The following is a 12,478-nucleotide window of genomic DNA, read 5'->3' on the forward strand; positions in this document are numbered from 1 at the left end:
TCACGGTGAGAAGAATTTCAAATATGGGTCAGGAATTCACCCAAGGCGTCTGAAACTCATGATCAGCATTTCATTCATCACTGAAAGAGAGCGCTACCACCCCAGGATGACATGTAGGACAGCAGGACAAAAGTTCTCAGCCGTTTCTATGATGAGGGCAAAGTGGACAGTTGGGAGCAGCTCTTTACGCAGCTCTCGCTTTTTCGAGGGTGGGGACTAGAAGACAGCCTGTCATCTACTGTTTCCCTCTTCTAGCTTTTTTCCTGATGATGAATGTTTCCATGTTGACTTATCATATAAATGTGTGATGTGTCTCCCTGGATGCTAATGGGACAGATGTCATAGGACTTGCAGTCACATTTCCAGAAGCTTCTTTGTGTATCTCATGGCAGAGAATAAACCATGCAGAATAAAAAATAATTGTTATTTATATCTTGTCAGCCATCCAGATGGATGAAAGTTTAATTTGACCCAAGGTAACATTTTCCATTTCAGGAAAGCATATTGTTGGGTTCATGTGCAATTTTTTTCATGTATGTTTAAAAATAAGTGTAAATATCTTCCAGGAACAATACCCAAGTCACAGATCCACTTCTGGACCTGTACCACATATGTGCTTCTCACTGAATTATAACTTTTTTTTTTTTGCTTTTTAAAAATAGATGCTTTTTTTCTACCCTTTTCATCACCACAGGATTAAATACATATTTCCCCCCTCATTTTTCTGTTATATTTACCATGACATCACCCATTTCTATAGTAAAAACACTTTGAGACACTATCACTAGGTGAGATATATCATAAAGGTAACATGAAGTGCTTCAGACAGAGAAGGTTCTCACTTTCTCTTCAAGCAAGTCCAGACCCCTGGTAATAGAACTATTGACAGTTTCCAAGTTGGGTATACCAGATGTCCTTAGTCTGTCTCTCTGGGAATCTGCCTATCTGTTACTGGGCCAAGTTTGCTTTTCAGATGTATGCAGTACAACCCTAAGATTGAGACAATGAGGGAACTGAGAATAATATGGATGTAAATTAATATAAACTTCTTTATATATTTCAATTCTTCTTCTATGTCCAAGGTAAGGAACACCAGAGACAAATTGTCTTGAAGGTAGAGCATGGGAGGTTCTCTAAGGGCAGTATCTCTGATTTCTGTTAGGCAGACTTTTCATACTGTATCTACTAAAGCTCCAGAGAGGAGAGCTGCTTAAATAACATCCCCACACCCAGAGCATGAAAGATTGTAGTCAGGAGAAATGCTTTGGAAGAAAAACCTTATTTCAGCCCGGGTCTCTGCCTTCAGGTTCACAGGTGTTCTCTGTTTGAATTGTTGGGATAAGGTTAGTTTAGTTTGGCAAATGCACAGTGCTAAAAGGCTCCTGACCTAATGTTTTTACATCTCAGAATCAAATAACTTTGACTGGTGGTCACTGGGGTTCACTTTTGTCCTAGAGGTTACACATCTTCATTTGTTCTCAGAATGGCAAATAGAAGCATCTGGACATTTTAGTCCAATCTCCTACCTGATACTCTAATTCCCTAGCAAAGTTGGAAGAAGAGAACTTGATTTTTATGGATGGTACCAACTGAAAATCAGATTGCTATCTTATGAAGTTTGGTCAATGGTTTAGGGGAAATTCTCAGTTTAAGCATCTTCTTCTCTTATGTTGCTGAGAGATGGTTCCACAATCTTTTTTTCTGCCACAAGAATCACACTGTTGAAGGTAGTCCATGAAATCAGCTAAGTGGCATATGGCAACTTTTCTTTCACTCAGAAAAGCCTGCCACTCTTCAGCTCATACTGCCTTATCTATGCTCAGGGCCAAGAACTCCCCACTGTGAACACTGGTATGTGCATTGTCTAGCCCTGGGCTAGTCTCTGTTTCTTCTTAGTACCTAGGCACATTCTGTGATCTGTCTTGAAGATGACAGACCATGAGCATGGCATGAACTTTGAACTAAATGAACTGAGAAGGGGATGATGCTATTTAATAGACCTTAGGCCTATGGCCCAGAAAGACCTATAGTTTGCTGTGAGGTCAGTTTCTACCATCACGTTCTGGTGTAGATCATGACAATTGTCTTCTTTTTGTTTTTCTTGTAGGTTCCTTATGTGTCTCTCTCTTCTTTTTGCTGGTCTGCCCCATCCAAACACTGCCTGGCTTTCAGCTCTTTGCTCTCTGAGACAGGATTCAATCTTCACTTCTTTGTTGTTGCTGTTGTTAAACAATAATTTATTGAAATTTCCCCCCTCCAAGCCCCTACAATTTCGAGGTCACTTTCTCCTCTTATAGATTTTGTTTGCTAGTTCCAGGAAGATGGATGGGGCAGGGGTGCAGATCAAGGCTCTATGAGATTCTTGAGGTGGTTGTAACTGCCTTCCTCGTACTTGAAGAGCAAATCTGCAGATCCACCACCTCATACAGTGCTTTCACCTTTGCCACTTTTTCTGGATCCTTCTGCCCATAATTCTTTTCTAAGATCTGGTATTGTTGAGGAGTGGCTCCTAGCAGACACTAAACCACTATACAGCTGCATTTGCTGTCCTGGATGTCACTGCCAACCTTTCTGGTCACACTTGGATCTCCAAAGAGATCAAGGTAGTCATCCCGGACCTGAAAGAACTTGCCCATCTCCAGTAGAATCTTCAGGGCATTGGCATGTTCCTTCTCCTCATCACTTCCTGCCACGTACACGGCAGCCATGATAGGCAGGTAGAGTACAAAGCTCTCTTGTATGTGACAATAAATTTGTACCTATTTTCAGTGAATCTACCAAGATGCTCCTGGCCCTGGGGTGCTGTGATGAGGTCGAGCGTCTACCTGATCTCCATCTGATAGGAACTCTGTAGAAAGAGCTCCAGCAGGTTCAGGTAGTAGGGCTGATCCCTGCAGTAGAACTTCAGCAGGCAGTAGATGCAGGCTTCCAGAAGCAGAGCATTATTGATGACATCCAAGCCTATTCCTGGCTTCTGATGCCAGCAGATCTACCTTCCTCCCCAGCAAGTGAGGGAAGAGTCCAGGATGTCACCTGACACAAGGAAGAAAGCCTGGAGCAGCTCTACACACCAACCCACAGTCAGGGCCTACTGAAGACTCAGCATCCTGTTTTCTTGACTCCACCAGCTCCTGGGAGGCATGTACCACACGAAACCCTTATTGTACTGCCTATGGCATTGCACTCCAGGCCCTCCTTGAACCAGGTAATAGCTTCCTCTGTCTCTATGTGTCCCAGATTAACCCCAGTCAGCACCTTGATGATCTGGGAGAAGTACTGGATGAAATTCTGCTTTTCTTGGTTATAAACATTCAATTTCTGGTTCCCATTCATTCTGACAGAGGAACTAAATGCTCTGTGCTTCAATGAAGATTCTTCTGCTCAGTCTTTACTTCTTGCATGCCCATCTTGGTGAGTGGCTCTGCGCCTCCTCAAAACATTGTGAACATTTTCCTATCTCAACACAGAGACTCCAATAATGTTACATCAGTACACTAATGCTTGTTCATTGTGCATGAACAGGATCCCAAACACTGCTTGCATGTCATCATCATGACTTCAGCCAGTATCACAAATACTCAACACTAGTTACTGACTCCATTTTACATTTCACAGACGATGATGACCTTGAAGCCATGTGGAAGGTCATGCAATTGGGAAAGGATGAGGTTCATAGAAGACTGTACTCTTATGCCCTGGCTAGACAAAATGGCAGCAATGTCTGCATCTCTTATGATTAACCTGTAAGGCTACAAGCTAGGTGATTCTAGACTTAGTGGGGTTTGAGATCTTCTAAAATCAAGTAAAGATCCTGGTCTATATTTACTGTGTAAATGGGGACACTGGGAAGAACACTACCAGGGCTCTGAATGAAAAATACTGCAAAGACATGCCCACACTGTGACCAGATGTGAAACATAATATCCTGGTCAGCCCTGCCTAAACACAGTCAGGCCTTCTCACTTGTGGGGATGCATGTACTATCTGAAAAGCACAGGTTGTAAGAAGTAGAGTTCCTATTATGAGAGATAGTAAGAAGTATGTCTTCCTGGCCTTCTGCATAAATAGAATCCCACTGGTGATGAATGTGTGAGGCCAGTACCCAGACTTTGTGGAGTGTGTATTTGCCCCAAGATAATCCTGAGTTTTGTTTGCCTGAGTTAATATGTTTGAGAGCATTTGTAAATGGAGCTCTAAGATTATATCATAGCATGATATTATTGTCTTAAACAAAGGCAAATAACAGAGGACAAACAAAGGAGAAAATCACAAAGGCCAGTTACTGGAATCAAATCCAGCCAGACCCTCCCCTGCCTTGAACTGGTCCTGTGTGCCTGGCTTCAGTCCCATGGGCAGAGGCCTTCCCTTGTTTGTTTACACAATGCTAAGCTTGAAGACACTGCTATTTTCCCCTTCCTTTTTGCAGTTTTTCAAAATTTCAACTTGGCCTCCTTCACAGCCTTTTTTCTTGGGCTACTGGAGAAGAATAAAAAGCAAGCAGGGGCTGGGAGTTCTTTTTTTCAAATGACTGAATGGAAATACAAAAGGAAACAAAATGTAGCCCCAGTTGGCTTCCCCCTTAAAGCAGCTTGGCAAATTCAAAAGGAAGCTGGTGGGAGAATGAACCTTCGCTGGAAACTGCATTTTCCAACCTGACAAAGAAAGAGTGTGGCGTTCGTTCAGTGGTGAAAGGGGCTATTAGTCTAGGGCCATATTTTACTGACCTATAGTGAACCTTGTTTTGAAAAGTTTCTCATTCTTTCAATCTGAGATGGAATTGATTCAAAGAAAGAACAATTTAGTCTATCAGCTTCATTGTTTCTCTGGAATCCAGAGTGATTAGACCTCTCCCTTCCCAGTGCCAATGTGAACACACAGCCCCAAGTTCTGCTCCCAAGATTGCTTTTATTTTCCATGTCACATGTAAAAAAATTAAGTAAACTTCCCTGGAAGCTTGTGAGGAAGTCTCATGAGGAATACTTGGGAATGTACTGGTATCAGCAACCATTGTAACGATTGTAAGTAGTGAATATTGTCAATGGCTTTGGTACCTCCTTTACACTGAATCTGAATGTGAACAATGCCCATCATCCCCAAGTCCAAGCTATAGTTCTCTCTCCAAGATAATTACTGCATCCCCAGTAAGCAGCATCCGTCTTCCTTCCTTGCTTCTTCAACAACCCCATCTTCTGCATAATAGCAGAGGCCTAAAGCCATCAGTCAACCCTTTTCTGCTTCTCATTGGCTGTACCTGCCTTTGAACAAGTTCACTTTTATTTGGAAACCTGCATTTCCTCATCTGAAGGGTGGAAGTCTTTACCATTATAATATTTTTTTTTATTAAAAGTTAAAAGAGATAACTGCATGTTAAGTTCTTGGCATAGACCTATTACATGTGAGCATCATTAACAAATTATAGGGTAAGCGGGATGGGTAAGTTTTGATCCAATGAAAGTTCTATTGTGACATCTATAGAAAACTATATAGACCCCATGTGTAAGTAGAGCATCTACTGTTGTGTAGATTAGTAGTAGAATAAATTGCCTAGCATGAGTGATAGCCTGTATTTGATCCTTAGTACAAAGAGCATCGAATCAACCAAACCGAACCAAACCAAACCAAATCAAACCAAACCGAACCAAACCAAACCAAATCAAACCAAACCAAATCAAACCAAACCAAGCATAAAACCACAGCTTCAACTCTCACTGGCTCAAACAATTCCAAATATTACAGAAAGACAAAGAATGCAATACTTAAAGGGAAACAGGGAAATGAGATGGTTTATTCTGTTTCTTCCTCAGTTGAAGCTCTGCTGAATGATCCCCATGTAGACTGAAAGGTTTTTAAATACACAGGTATAGATGAGGCAAAATCATGGGTTTCAAAATGACAGTTTTTTAAAACGTATATCATGATCTTTAAGCACATTCAGCACCACACACACTTTCTCTTTTATCTCTTCCTCTATCCTTCTTCCAGTAGCCCAGTTACCTCGTTGGCTGACACTGCCTCTTCTTCCATTGAGAAACTTAAGAATGTGTAAAGAGGAATAAAGCGTCAAATACTTAAGGCATTACTTAAGGGAAAGTTTATGGGAAAGATCTACAGCATTAGGCATCTTATCACTGCTTCTAGTATCCTGAGTGTGTGGACAAATCTGGATCACATGAAATCTAGACACAGCCTTTTATGTTATATTTTTTAGAAGGGATTGAGTCTAGGACGTCACACATGCTGAGACACATTCTACCATACAGATGTATCCTTAGATATTTTCTGATCCTTTTTTTTTTCTTGACAGGGCCCATACATGTAGCCACAATCTGTTTTGGAACTCACTTTGTAGATCAGGCGGGCCTCAAACTCATGGAGATCTACTACCAGCATCTGCCTCCCAAGCTCTGGGATTAAAGGCGTGTGCCTCCACTGCCTGACCATCTTTTGATTATTGAGATAGCATCATCCAGTTCATGAACTCATTCTGTAAGCCAGGCAGGCATTGGGCAAATTTATGATCCTCCTGCCTTATCCTTGAGAGTAGCTTGGACTACAGGCCTGCAGCAGTAGGCCTGCTTTGTCTTGGCCTTTTGATACAACCAATGAATATAATGAACTTAAGAGGCAGGAGGCTTCTGACAGTGCAGCACAGCACATTATTTTGCAGCAAATGTTTTTATGGGACTGAGTATTCTCAAATAATGATAACCCAGCAGCACAGCAGTTCATCATCATCACCAAGGGTGACGCTCCACATGTCACACTTTTATCCAAGTGGTATACACATGATAGGCCTTTACATCAATGCCAGTGAAAAGAGTTGGCAATATGATGTCACGGTGGCAGTCATGTTTCTAAGGGGTGAGGAATTTCTCCTGTTGTAATCTGTGGCTTCGGTGTCATCTGCAGCTGGGCACTGATGGTGACATTCTTATGTGGGATATAACTGTATAATCAAAATCAGGAAGCACTGACAAAAGCTGTGGGGAGATTCTGTAGAGAAGGACTTGCCTCAGAGGTCTTTCTAGAGAAGGCTGGGATTTGATTGGATATTGTAGGCTGAATTAGAGCTTCAGTGGGAGAATTTTCTAGGTGAGGAGGAGCTGGAAGGAGAAAGTGTGAGTGAAAATAAAAGAAAAATAAATTCTGAAGTCTTACGTTTGAAAATGTACCTGGCTGGGACTATGGATGGAGGAAAGGCCATTTGTGATGTAAGGCTGGGAAGGGAGGTTGTGGACAAGAAGAAGATCGTCTTTGCTGTCACAGCATTTGGGCACACTATTCATCATATCTTGTGATACACACACACACACACACACACACAGAGAGAGAGAGAGAGAGAGAGAGAGAGCTGAAGATGATCAAACAAAAATAAATTTCCAGCCCTGAGCTAAAACCCTATCTCTAAATATTTCTGACTTATTTTTAATATTTTGTGCTGCTAGAATTGAACCTAGGGCCTCACATATGCCAGGCAATTATTCTACTGCCAAGGCAAGCCCTTGCATGTGTCTGCTGTGTATAGTGTCTTGTCTTGTTTAACAGTTTTCCAGATCTCAGCCATGTGGCTCTGGATTGCACACGGAGACAAGCAGGGCTGGTGGGTTAGAACTGATCAGGGGAGTCAAGGCTCTGATGGACTTTGACACCCAGGACTGTATGTGATCTGGATGTCTGCTAAAGCCAAAATTCAAATGAGTGTTTTTTTTTCTTTTATGTTGTTACTTCATGTATCCTGCATATATTCCAGGTAGCTAAAAGATACCGTTTATTTAAACTGCCGAAATATTCTCTAACTTTAAATTTATATTTTTATTTGTATGTATTTGTATGACTGTGCGTGTATGTGACTGTATGTATATGCACACATGTGCAGTTCTCACACAAGCCAGAAGAGGACAGTAAATTCTCTGGAGTTGTAGACAGTTTGTAAACCATCTGACTTAGGTTAGAAACCTGATTGAGTCTACTCCAAGAGCAGCAAGTACTCTGCTGAGCCCTCTCTCCAGCCCCTCTGACTTTGAGTTCTTTCCTGCTAATTTTTGTGAAAGAAGAAAAGGAGGCTTCTTTTAAGAGAAGTCTGTAGCATATCTAGACTCTGAAGGCAAATAACTGCTAAGTGAAGACTCATCTGTCTAAGGGGGAACAGCCAAGTTCTAGTGACAGAACTCATTCATGGTCATGTTCCATCACTCCTGAGAGCACTGTGCCCCTGGAATTCTCACTTTCCTAAGCAGCACTGAGTGTTACCACTCGTATTTCCGCAGTGGAACTAACAGTGACTTAAAAACACTTACTGAAAGTCATGGAAGAGGAATTTGCTGTAGCGTAAGTACATAGTTGGAGGCCTCCCAACTCATGCCAAATGACTCATTATGGTTTTCTGGATTCTAGGCAGAAACAGACCATCCATGTGATGCCTCATTGAGGTCAAGATTGTTCCATATTTGTCATAGGTAGCCAGTGTTTCATAGCAAAGAACCCACCAAGATAACAAGTTAGTTAGATAGGACAGAATCTGGCTGCTTACTGGGAAGCCCTGTGGTTCTCCCACCATGTTGAGCAGTTAGAAGTTCTGCTACTGAGCCTCTTCTCCGCTTTCCTAGTCTTTACCATTCTACTTAAAAGTTCTTCAAAAGAAAAACTCACTAATTATAGGAAGAAAGAAGCATGCCTGCTGACTCTTCTTTCATCCAGAATTTTCCTTTCTTATTCCTGGAAAGCCATCAGATAACCAGTCAGGGTAAAGAGCACCTTAGTTGGAGAGAAAGACTCAGAGTTACTATGCGTCTCTGAAGCACCTCTCTGTGATGATGGCAAGAGTGACTCCTGATTGGCCAAATTATCCAAAGTACTTCATCACTAAACTTGGCTCCTTTAGTTTCTTTAGTCGAGAATTTTTTGTATGCCCACATAAAGCTCTAGAGTGGACTAAAGCAAGATGCTGAAGAAAGTTGCGTTACACAAGACTGGCACAGTAACTGGCATGCAAAAGTGTGTGTTTGTAGTTGCTAAGCACAAGTCTAAGAGCTGTACAAAGTAGAATCTAATTATTTTCTGTCTATTACTTGGTCTCTCTCTCTCTCTCTCTCTCTCTCTCTCTCTCTCTCTCTCTCTCTCTCTCTTTCTCTCTCTCTCTCCCTCTCCCTTCTCTGGTCATTTGCAACAGAATGCCTTTCAACTTTATAATTATATACAGATAGTTACATGGAGACATTTTTGGGAGGTGGGAGTCCTGTCTCATACAACCTTACATTTCTTCTAGTTAGAGTTGAGCCTACTCTTTCCCTCCCCAGCTCATTTCTTCCATTTGTTTTTGTAAAGCCAGTAACTAGGAGTTTTAGAGCTCACCAGTCTGGTACATGCTTAGTCCTCCCATTCTTTCCACCATGTGATCCTAAAGGCAGTGTTCACATACTTTGAAATGTTCAAATCTAAGCTAGTACTTATATACTGGATGCATTTTATGAAGGGTATGTACATATCATGCATATATGTGCATGTATGTGCATATACACATAGCTCCTTTTCATTGTCTCACCAATTGTCTTACATTTTGGATTCTGAATAGAAATGGCCAGAAGAGTTAGAAAATTCTTTGATAACTACATTTTAAGGATACTGTCATGTTTTGTTTCTACAGAAAGGAACAGGAGTTTAGTAGACTTAATAAAAGCTTATAATTTCAAAACTGTCATCAGAAGAACAGTTTGATCCTCTGTTTTGAACACTGCCTTTAGGATCACATGGTGGAAAGAATGGGAGGACTAAGCATGTACCAGACTGGTGAGCTCTAAGACTCCTAGTTACTAGCTTTACAAAAACAAATGGAAGAAATGAGCTGGGGAGGGAAAGAACAATGGTAGTTTTAGAGAATGAGAAAAATATACCTTTTTGGACCATGATTTTGAAAATTAAATATTCTATATTAACAGATAAATGAACCTAAATGTATCAGTGTGGAATCTCAGAAGATTATGCCCTATACAATAGGCTTCTGAAATTCCTAATAAAAAGAATATGAGTGAGTTTATATCAGGAGCAGTGACTTGTCAGCTCCCAGAGGAGAAGCCAGGTGTTATTTTTTTATTCACTCTAGACAAATGAAAGACCCCAATTTTTGTCAGGCAGTGGAGTCTAATGCCAGTATTACTGGCCCCTTACCATTATTAGCTTCTCTAAAAGATGAGCTCAGGCCCTATTCCAAAACTAAGGGCTACATAGTAAGAAGTGTTTCTCAAAAAAAAAAAAAAAAAAAAAAAAAAAAAAAAAAAAAAAAAAAGATCTGGTTACAGCCAAGTATTTCATTCTCTTATTTAAAAGGCCACCTAGAACATGCCTTTCCTGCTACCAGGGATCACCGAGGAAGACAACTTTCCACCCCCAGCTTCCCTAGAGCCTCTAGGGAGGGAAAACTCAGGGCATCTTTTAGGTTGCTTGAGTTTCAGAGCCTGTCTCTCTGTCAGACTGGCTCAATCTCAGGAGAATACCCAGATGTGACAGGCAGTCAACAGCCCTGCTGGGCATGACAAGTTTCATTTCAGGCAGCTCGGCTTGTAATTTCAAGGGGACCAGCTGCTGTTCTGGGCCCAATCAACTGCAGGTTTCAATTGCTTTTCAAGTACTGCTTCATTGAACATACTCAGCAGTTACAGTGTGGCCTGGGCCAGCATGGCAGTGACAGAAAGACTTCATAAGCCCTTAAGTAAAAAGCACATTTTGCTAGTTTTACCAAGCAGTCATCAAAATATATGTAAAAAAAAAAAAAAAAAAAACTCCCCCCCCACTTATAAAAAAATCTAAAGGTAATTCAGTGGTAGTAAAATAACTATATCTATTTATGGGAGTGACATGACATTGTGATACATGCACTTTGTGTAGCGACCAGATCAGGATAAACTTGTCTCAATCCTCCACATATGTCAAAACAGGAGTTATACATCTACTATTACTGAATATGCAATATCAACAAATATGATTGTGCTGTAATATAAACATGGCAGATAAGATTATTTAGCACACTAGTCTTGTTACTGGCAAGACAGTCATCTTAATGCTTGTTTTATAGACACCAGGGTTTCCATCGGAAGACATGAAGAGAGTGAATTAGGAGCTATGAGATCACGGAAAGGACCAGCTGTATCCTTAGGGAACCTGGGCTAATTGGCATCTGTGGTATAGCTATGTGCACTCAGAAAAGGCTGCTACTATTGTTATGAGCCCACTTCCTCACTAGTAACAGAAATACTGGATCTACTAGCTCATTTCTCAGTTTCCTTTCTGTGATGGATGCTCTGCAGCCTGCATTTTAGCTTTAAAATACATCACACACACACACACACACACACACACACACACACACACACACACACACACACACACACACCAAAAGAGAGAGGGCATCGGATCCCATTACAGGTAGTTGTGACCTACCATGTGGGTGCTGGGAATTGAACTCAGGACCTCTGGAAGAGCAGTCAGTGCTCTTAACCTCTGAGCCATCTCTCCAGCCCCTGAACCTGAACGTTTGATGGTGTCATCAGCATCCTATACGAGGATAATATCTAATACAAATGAGAACTTATTCTACTAGGTTGAGAGACCCTAGTGAGTAAACTGGAGTGTGCTTTGTCTTGCTGCATGTAAGTAGGGTTTATGGGGTAATTTTGTTTGTTTGTTTGTTCTTTGCTTTTTTTTTTTTTATATTGCCGAACTGATGAAATGACAATCAGGTAATTGTTTCTAAGGGTGGGAAAACCTGGTCTGGCTCTGAGAGAGAGACCCAGGTCAGCCTTAACAGGGAGAAGAACAGCTTGTCAATTAGTTGTCTGAGCTTCTTGAAGGTTCTTCCCAATAAGACAATTTTCTGTTGTAAATCTTGGAGAATATTTGGACAGGGGGAGGGCCAATTGTTTCCGTAACTGCTACTCTAAATCCTCCAACCTCTCATTCTCTCTCTCTCCCTCTCCCTCTCCCTCTCCCTCTTCTTCTCCCTCTCCCTCTCCCTCTTCCTCTCTCCCTCTCCCTCTCTCTCTCTCTCTCTCTCTCTCTCTCTCTCTCTCTCTCTCTCTCTCTCTCTTTCTCTCTCCCTCCATTGCTCCCCCCTCTCCCTCCTGTTTCTCTCTACCACTCTCTCTCTCCCTGTCTGCTTCCCTCATCTCTCTCTCCCTCCCTCCCTCCTGTGTCTCTGTTTATGTCTGTTTTCCTCTCTCCCTCTTTCTCTCCCTCTTGTGTCTCTGTCACCCTTTCTCCCTCTCTGCTCCCTCCCCCCCTCTCTCAGATACTTTACTGTACAGAGTAAATGCAAATCATAAATGCCAGTCATGCAGGCTGCAGACCATGCAAAATTAGACCTGAGGCTAGGAAATTTATCTGCTCCTCCCCCAAAATATTTGTCTACATATTTCTTTGCAGTTTGGTTTGTGCCAAGTCCAGGGGCTAGGTTCTGTGTTCTCAAATTTATGGAATAGTATTTTTG

At 41.6% G+C, this 12,478-nt stretch overlaps 1 protein-coding gene and 1 pseudogene across 22 annotated transcripts in view; both read right to left on the reverse strand.

The window, feature by feature from the left end:
* The window catches only part of TRPM3 (transient receptor potential cation channel subfamily M member 3), a gene marked incomplete at both ends in the record, with an annotated part of 816,961 nt that overhangs the window by 132,856 nt on the left and 671,627 nt on the right, over positions 1 to 12,478 (reverse strand). The window lies entirely within an intron of this gene.
* On the reverse strand, positions 2,279 to 3,351 carry LOC308416667 (farnesyl pyrophosphate synthase-like; annotated as a pseudogene). Its single transcript has one exon. The product of its transcript is annotated as a farnesyl pyrophosphate synthase-like (transcript).

Source organism: Micromys minutus (genome assembly GCF_963924665.1).
Source record: "Micromys minutus genome assembly, chromosome: 2".
Classification (NCBI taxonomy): Eukaryota; Metazoa; Chordata; class Mammalia; order Rodentia; family Muridae; genus Micromys; species Micromys minutus.